This window comes from Odontomachus brunneus, unplaced genomic scaffold (genome assembly GCF_010583005.1).
Source record: "Odontomachus brunneus isolate Ranch 3 - 2012 unplaced genomic scaffold, Obru_v1 Obru_scaffold_073, whole genome shotgun sequence".
NCBI lineage: Eukaryota > Metazoa > Arthropoda > Insecta > Hymenoptera > Formicidae > Odontomachus > Odontomachus brunneus.
In genome coordinates, this window is record NW_022639523.1 from 572,199 (window position 1) to 580,554 (window position 8,356).

Here is an 8,356-nt window from a genome sequence, read left to right on the forward strand (position 1 = left end):
CTCTCTCTCTCTCTCTCTCTCTCTCTCTCTCTCTCTCTCTCTCTCTCTCTGTCTCTCTCCATTCCCCTTCTTCTCTTTCTCTCTCTCCCCCTCGGTCGATAAAATTATGCATGTTAAGTTATTTTCGGTTTATGTCGTAGTAATAAATTAAACTTTAAACCCCAGGCCGAACGATGCGGTCTCTTATGCAATTATCATTTCATGTTGCGTCCGTGGAAGAAGTAACGATCGTCAGCACTATATTATTTACTCGCCTTCAATGTAACATAATATTAATATAAGATAGCGAATTATTGCATTTAACATATAATACGATATCAATCGATCAAGATTTCATAATAACACACAATTATCGCTCACCTTTCATTTCTCCTTTAATTAATTAAATATCACGGCGAATACACACGCTTCTCGTATTTGTTTATCGATCTCCATTTAACTCCGCCGATCTCCGCCGTGCCGTAACCGTCAACTCAACCGTGGAACCCCATCTCACCCCTTAATCATGCGTTAAAAATGAGATCGAGATTTATGAAACAGCCCGCGCGCGTTTGGAGTCACTACTTAACTGCGGACACTTCCGCTTCTATTTTTCCAACGTTCCCCGTGAGAGAAATCAAACCTAACGTAGCGAGGAAGAGCGCGCGATCGCGGAGGAGGCGTATATCGGCCTGTAGCTCGCCACCCGAGATAATAAACCGAATCGATCCCCTCTGTTGAAGTCGCGAGAACCGAGGACGCGGGGAGACTCGTGATTTCTGACTTCACGTGCTGCTTTTCTCATCACTCTCTTTCTTTCTCTCTGCCTCTCTCTCTCTCTCTCTCTCTCTCTCTCTCGCGCGCGCGCGCGCCCGGCAATCTGTACACCGGCGCCGCGGAGGGTTGCTTTTCCGGCGGGCTCTCGTCACATCTCTTCGGCGTCGGAAAAACTCACGGACGCGCCGCTGCGTACACGTATGTATGCATGTTGATATGAACGCGTATACATAGAGACATGTCCGGCTATAGATCCGTCTGTGCAGCGCAGTGCACGGTTGAGCGCGAATATAGACAGGGATGCAAGTGCCAGCGAGTAACGACCTTGGTGCGGCTCGTGCCGTTCTTATAATGTTTTTCCAGAATAAATGGGCTTTCCGCTGGGCGCGGCGGTGGCGTCGGTTCCATGGGGTTCACCGTAACCATGGCAACCCCGTAACGCCATTAAGCGGGCACGGGGTTTCTCTCTCACCCCCGGCGGAGAGGGGAATCTCCGGCAGCAGGAGCCTGGCGGGAGACGAGAGAAGGCCGTAACGCCACTGCCGCCGCTGCCGCCGCCCTCGCTCTCGCCCGCGTTCGACTATACGAAATCGTTCCTCTCCTCTCCTCGTCCTCGCTCCTCGAGTTCTAGAGGACCGCGGCCTAGGGTGGCAAACCCCCATAAAAATAAATAACTCGCGAGCAGTAGGAGTATAAAGGTGATACGCGCCTGCTGCCGTTCGTCCCCTCCTGCTTCTTCCTCTCTCCGTATTCTCGTGGCCGACCGACCACCTAAAACACTATACGCCCTGACAGGACGAACAATGCGCTATGTTATATCACGTTGTCACTCGTGAAACATGCGTGAAGCTATATAGAGTCAATTATAGTGACAGTGACGCGCCGGGAATTTTATGGGAACGATTATACCAATAAACGCGTTATAAAGTAGTTAATTGTGAAAACTGCGACTGCTTTAGAGACAATTAGATGGTCATGCTGACTGGATAGTTGAAACGCTTCATAACTTGAACTAAAGAAAGGTGTTATTTCGTGTAATGTCTTTTTTGCCGATTGACTGTCTCGATCTCGATGCGAGTTGTTGTTTACTTCGACTGTCGTTGCGGAGGAATTATATATATTTTAACGGTTAAAATGTGCTTTACAATTAAATACTTTAAGATAATGAACAAAGTTAATACATATTACGATATTGAGGGGAGATTATCCACCGCCTTTTGTTTCTATTTATATAAAAGAAAAAAGAGAGCCTTTGCATTCTTGATACGTTAACTTTTATCGGTACAACTAACCAGAAAACTTGTTTTTTGTTTCAGATTTAGGTAGAGCTTGTGGCCACACACTGGATGCGGTTCCCGGTAAGTGCAGTTTTCCGCAAGTGGATGCAGCTGTTGTACCGGAGCATCCGGTTTGAGCCAAGCAGGGTCAGCTCGAAGGTAGGTTTATTCCAACTTTTCTTATACCCTTAATTTAACCCTTTGCTGTCGAAAACTGAGACATGTTTAAGTAAAAATTATAAACTTACGACAACAATATTGCAAATGATCAACTCATATCAACGCGTATTTTTTACCATATTTTTTTCCATCAAGCCACTGACTGAGTCGTGTCTAATCATCGATGCTATTCTTTTTCTTCCAAAACTGTAACAGAACATGGCCGATCCTGAGTTTCCGGTATTTTGATGAGTCAAAAAGGTTTTGAGGTGGTGGGTTTTTTTGGTGCTTCGAGAAAGTTGAGAATAGATACGAAGAGAGAAGTACTCTTCCTCACACGCGCAATATTTCAGACATTTGAAGTCATTATCTATCTCAATTGACATTCGCTAACAAGTGCGTTTAATAGGCAATATTGCGGTTTCGCACTTTCTGGTACATGGAAAAAAACTTCAACTACAACTGAATAGAAACCAGATGAAAAATTCACTAACGAGAAACAATATCTCTGTTACTGTGATCGTTGAACATTCCTCTGAACATTCAGCATTCAAACTCGGCTGAGAGAGCAATTAGCTAACTTCCTACACGAATCTTTCTGTTTCCACAACCGGGTTTTTCATCTGGTTCCCAGGTAGCAGAAAATTTCGTTACGCTAACAGAGTTGTTTTTCCCGTGTGTGCGATTAAAATGAACTATTTTGCAATTCCTTTTAACTTGATGATTCAAACGACTGTACATATCTGGCTAACCTGATTATATTGAGCAGATTTTTCCATCGTGCATGTATTCTTCCACACCTCATACACGGTCATGACTTTTTTCATATCCCAAAGTTCATGAAGATCGATGCAATACTTCTTCCTTCGCGTGACTAAATAACGTCGGTTTAGTTTGCACGCGGGTATATAGCGTTTCCGAATCAAACAACCGACCGTTTCGTCACGGGGAAATCTCGCGTCGCGCTCGCCGTGCTTTAGTAACGCGATAGTAACTTTATACGCACGGCGGATATACATGCATCGTAGTAACACGAAGCCGAGGGCGAGTGTACCGTGACTTTTGTTGTTATTCGCGTTCGCGCTCGCTGGCTACGCTTATTAAAACTACCTGGTCGTCGCGCAACGCGCCAAGGTCGCGCTGGAAATTTACGATTCACCGCGGCTTATTTGTCGGCGAATCCGCGCTATGCTCTCGCTTCATTTCGCGGCGAATGAGATAAAGAAATGAAAGAAATGAGAAGGGACGCTCTCTCGTTGCGAAACGCAGCTTCGATCGTAACAGAGTTTCATCGCAACTCATCCAAGTCGGATTTGTATTTTCCAAACGATAAGTTCGTCATAGCGACACTTTCGCGCGTTCCACGAGGACGATCGGTCTGAGTTCGTTAATCGCGAGAGAAGATTTTATCGTAATCGTGCGCCATTTATCTCGAGGTGTTACGACGCTCGTTTGTCGCGACGAGAACACGTCCAGACACGCCTAACCGTTTAATTTCGGGCTGCGGCCGATCGGCTCTGCGACGAGGAACATTTATTTTCCAAAGGAGAGAAAGGGCCGCGCTAGGAAGGCAAAACGGAAGGAAATCGATAGAACAATTACAAAAGTTTCGCCCGCATTGTGAATCACCGTTCCGCGTGCTTGCGCGCGCCCGTCCTTTAATCTGGGTTACGTTTTTAAATCGTATCTGAATAAAACAACGGATTTCAGCTTTCACGAAAATTAACCGACACGCGCAAACATTTTTAGGATAGAGAGTGCACGGTGTGTTTTTAACATTTCATAACGTTTTACGATGATAATGGAATGGCTCCACACTCCGCGCTCGCTCGCATTTGCATTAATAACGCGGAATTATTCGCTTCGGCGAGGCATTTTAAGGAATTAGCAATTTATTTTACACTCGCTCACGCTTGCCGAAACACGTGCCTCCTCGTAATTAATACGTGTCTATTTAACATAACGTTACTGGATCGCGCAGGATATAATTGGCGCGTGACTAGTATTGACGGGGAAGAAACGGAGAACGCAAATTGATGTTATTATAAGATATTCGATTGTTGCCGGATATTCGTTCGGAAGGTTACAAACGTTATAACACTTTTAACAGCAGATTCCATGCGAAAACGACGAGTCACTGGATCGTTTGCACGCAAAAAATTCAGTTCTTATTCCAGGTATTAACATTTCAAAAGCCAAGAAGTAGTGTCGCGACTTCGCTTAATCCGTACCGGCGCCCGCGGTAATATTTTTATTCCGTATTGATCGGCATTAATCAGAAGTGTCGCCTTGAGAACGGATAGAGAGTATTCTCTTCGGCTACAATACATAACGATATTCATACCAATGTATGCGCGCGTTTTCCGCATAGCCGTGCAATTAATCAAATACGCGTGAGAAACCTCGCAACCAATGTCCAATCTGTTGTAAATTTTATTAATATAATTAATAAAAGATAAGCGCATAAAATTCGTGGGATATATGAATATCGATGCCGATAATTGTACACATTTCATGCATCAAATGCATATTTCGCAAATGCACACACCCTTACCATTATTAATCATGCTTTTATAATCTCGCAGAAAACAAATTTATCGCGCTCTACGTTCCCTCTCGACGACGAGATTCGGACGGGCTTTCGCCGACCGCGCCTCGTCGGTCGTTTCCAAGTCGAGACAATGTATTCGATGATCGTTAAGGGGCAACAAAGAGGAGGTAGGGAACCTGCGCTAGGCAATTCGATGGAACAATTACAAAAGTTTCGTTTATCCGGTCGCCCCATGGAGTCCGCGTCCCGTGAGCTATCGCTAAGTAGGTCGATGGTGATAAATTCGATCCGTCGTCCACACGGGAAGCGGCTGCGGAAATTCCGTCGGTTATCTGACCACCGCCAGTTATCTGTCAGATAATCTGGTTGCGCGTAAATCGCGCTGGCCCATTCTCTCGCTTAATGGCTGCGCGGCGCGCAACACCCTAGGAAACAAATTAAGTAGCTCCGCGCGTTCCTTCTTCATCGGCTCCCTTCGTCATCGCGTTCTTTCCCCGCGTCACCGTGTGACGCATCCGCTGAAGAAACGAGCCGGAACGGGCCTTCTACGACATGTGAACCCCGAAACGACTGCCGAATGACACGAGTCCGACTTGATTCGATCGTGGGTTAAATTGCAATTGCACTTTTATCTATCGGGAAGAATTCATTCGACGAAGAAGTAGCACGCGTGTTCTTGTCAACACGCAAAATAGTTTGGGTAAATGGACCGATTCAGCAATTCTGAAAAATCATTAGAATTTTTTAAAATTTTAATTTTAATTCTTTAAATTAAAGTTTAAATTTAATCACACGCGGTAAGAAACATTTTGTATTTGTGCGCAAGTCGGTCCGTATAGAAATTTCTCATGTGAAACTTGTAACATATCCGTGTGTTAATTTAACGTATTGTCCTTGCGTTATTTGGACTGTTCTATGTCGAGTTCATATCCACCATTCCTAAGTGCTAATATAGCACAATTTGTGTGTAACATGTATATTCTTGGTGACACATTTTATATATAAAGCGCACAGTTAAGTCGTGTTATTTGTTAACATAATTACCTTGTGTCAAGTTTAATTAGACTGGATAAACTGGGACATATGAAATATGTTAAATTTAACACAAAAATTTATGCAGTGCAGAAATTTTGGTAATTTGGACTGAATTCTGGTAACTTCAACCGGAATTTCTTAAGCACATTCGTGATTCACTAGAAATTGATCCGTTTGACTAAATTTTCTTTTTCCACCAATTTTATATTAATTATAATATTATAAATTATTATCATTAATTATATTGCCAACGTGTGAAATATTCGAGATCTGCCGGAAAGTGTCTGAAAAATAGCCTTGGAAAAATTTTGAATCAATTTCGTTGTCTCTTTCTCTCCGCGCGCGCGAAAACTTTGGGGGAAGTTTAATTACGGAGATACTTTCTGCCCAAGGCGATCTTCGTCAATCAGGCGTGTCGGGAATGCAAACGAATGATGCAACTTCATTTCTGATTAATTTCTCATTGGCACGCTTTAACGCGGAGAATATATTTACTATACTCTCGCGTAGTCTGCTCCATTTTCACGTGTCGAGGATTTCCCGTAGCTTCTTACGTAATCTTAATTTCATGAAGAACGCAGTAAAAATCAACTCACGTCGTTAATCGGTTCACATAATTCGCGCTTCTTTCCTCTCGAGATTCTTCAGAGCGACGTCGTCACGACGAGATTCTGGATGGCGAATCGATACTCGACCCGCCGTTTGCTATTTAAAGTTTCCTCTCACCGGGAATCTTCGACGGCGACACGCTTTGGAAAAAATCTGAGCACGTTAAGCACGTAAAACGACGAACGTCGACGACGGCGGGAGACATATTTTATAGTTAGTAAATTCTATGGTAATGACGTCGCGCACGCCGTACCGTGCGCGGAAGCTTGAAATTTATTCATACTAAGTAGATAACAAGATTTCGCGGTTACTCTCTACTGCTAAGAAGATAGCGACGTCGTTGGAACTTTGCTGGATGCACTATTGAATTGTCACTCAATATTGCGCCGTTAATAAGTAAAATCTTGACAAGTTGTATTTCGTAATAGCTCATCCACGAATGGAATCTGGAACAGAACCTAATATTGGATTATCTGCTACACGGAAACAAGTTATTTCGATTGTCGCTGGTCTAAATTTTCACGCGAGTCAACTTTAACCGATGAAACTAAAATTTATCCTATCAAATTTGATCTCGTTTTATATCTTATCAAATACTTCGCGATATTTTCGATCTACGCATTTTCGCTCTATTTATGGGCGCTGTTATATTCTTGATAAATAATTTCTCTAACAAAAACCCAGGCTCATTTTTCGAGCCTTGGCGAAGCTGCGCGCGCCGCAATCTTCCAAGTAACTTTGTCGCTATAGAAGATGTAGTTCCTTCGGGAAGCAGCCGATATCTCCCCCGCTGCTTAACGGATTTTCTTCGAAGCGAGGACACTTATCCACGATACTTCCTACCTCGATATACGACTTCGATCGAGGCCATAAGTTTCCCTTAGCTGCAGGTGTACCCGAACGGTCCCCGCATCGCGGCTGTAATTTGTGAAATAAATGTACGAGCTTGAGTTTTCTCTCTTCTCCTAAACTGGCGCCTCGTGCTTGCGAGCTTTCCGACTTCCACGCGTGATTTAGATCCGATTCGATTTAATGCTCCCTCCAAGTATACACGGTGCCCACGGATCGAGAAGTACCCGCGGACAGCGGCGTAATCCGACAGGGGTCAAGGATCGATTCCTTGCAATCAACGAGAAATATCCTCTCCCCATCGTTTACCTTAAAACAACAAGGCTTCATTTGTATGCACGGAAAACTTATACTTTTGTACGTTGAGTAGTCCCGCGAGCATGGACTTTTCACTATTACAATGATTGCAGTTTCATTGATTCATTCTCCGGTATCTACGTGTTAAAGAATATTGTTGGTTTTCGTTACATTTCCCTGGCTCTGTCAAAAGACGCAGAACGTAAACCAATGCAACTGAAAGAACGACAAGACCTGTCGTTACGCCATTGGTCGCGATCTCAAGTGTTAACCTCGCCATTCGAATTCAGCGGTCCGCGAAACTTCGCGAGGCTAATCGCGCGAATACTATTTCGCCGTTTCCTCACATTCTCCTTCTTTCTTTCTCTATTTCTCTTCGACATTCTCTCGCTGATCTCGGATACGGCGTTCGCTTTGCGGCAGATCTTCGCGAAGGAGACGAGTCGGAAATTCCTCGCGATCGCGTAGCGAATCGCACGACCTCATCTCGTGCGGGCGTTCCATGACGCGCGCGCCTTTCAGAAAAGGCAAACATCACGAGGCAACATCTGCGGTTTCGTAACCGGCTCATGCTACGAGGCAAACACCTTCCACGAAACAGCTTTACGACTTAATTACGACGCGGGTAAATGTACGCGTGTAACACGACTAATGCTCGCATAGCACGATTTATTATCAGCCAATTAGCGCGTCGCACTCAAACAACATCTCGGTATCTAATCCGAGTCTCAATTTCTGCGGTGCCGTTTGTCGAATTAATTCGTTAGACAGCGGATTTTTGTTTCCTCTTTCTCAAGATGCCTTCGAGAATTCCCAGCGACTC

The 8,356-nt window shown here is 44.3% G+C and overlaps 1 long non-coding RNA gene across 3 annotated transcripts in view; it reads left to right on the forward strand.

Annotated features, from left to right (window-relative positions):
* Nucleotides 1-2,165, forward strand: part of LOC116847090 — a 38,682-nt gene extending 36,517 nt beyond the window's left edge. For all 3 annotated transcript variants that reach the window (XR_004378659.1, XR_004378658.1, XR_004378660.1), the window contains exon 4: nucleotides 2,073-2,165. This is a non-coding gene — a long non-coding RNA (uncharacterized LOC116847090). The remainder of the gene's footprint in view (nucleotides 1-2,072) is intronic.
* The last annotated feature ends 6,191 nt before the right edge of the window (nucleotides 2,166-8,356 follow it).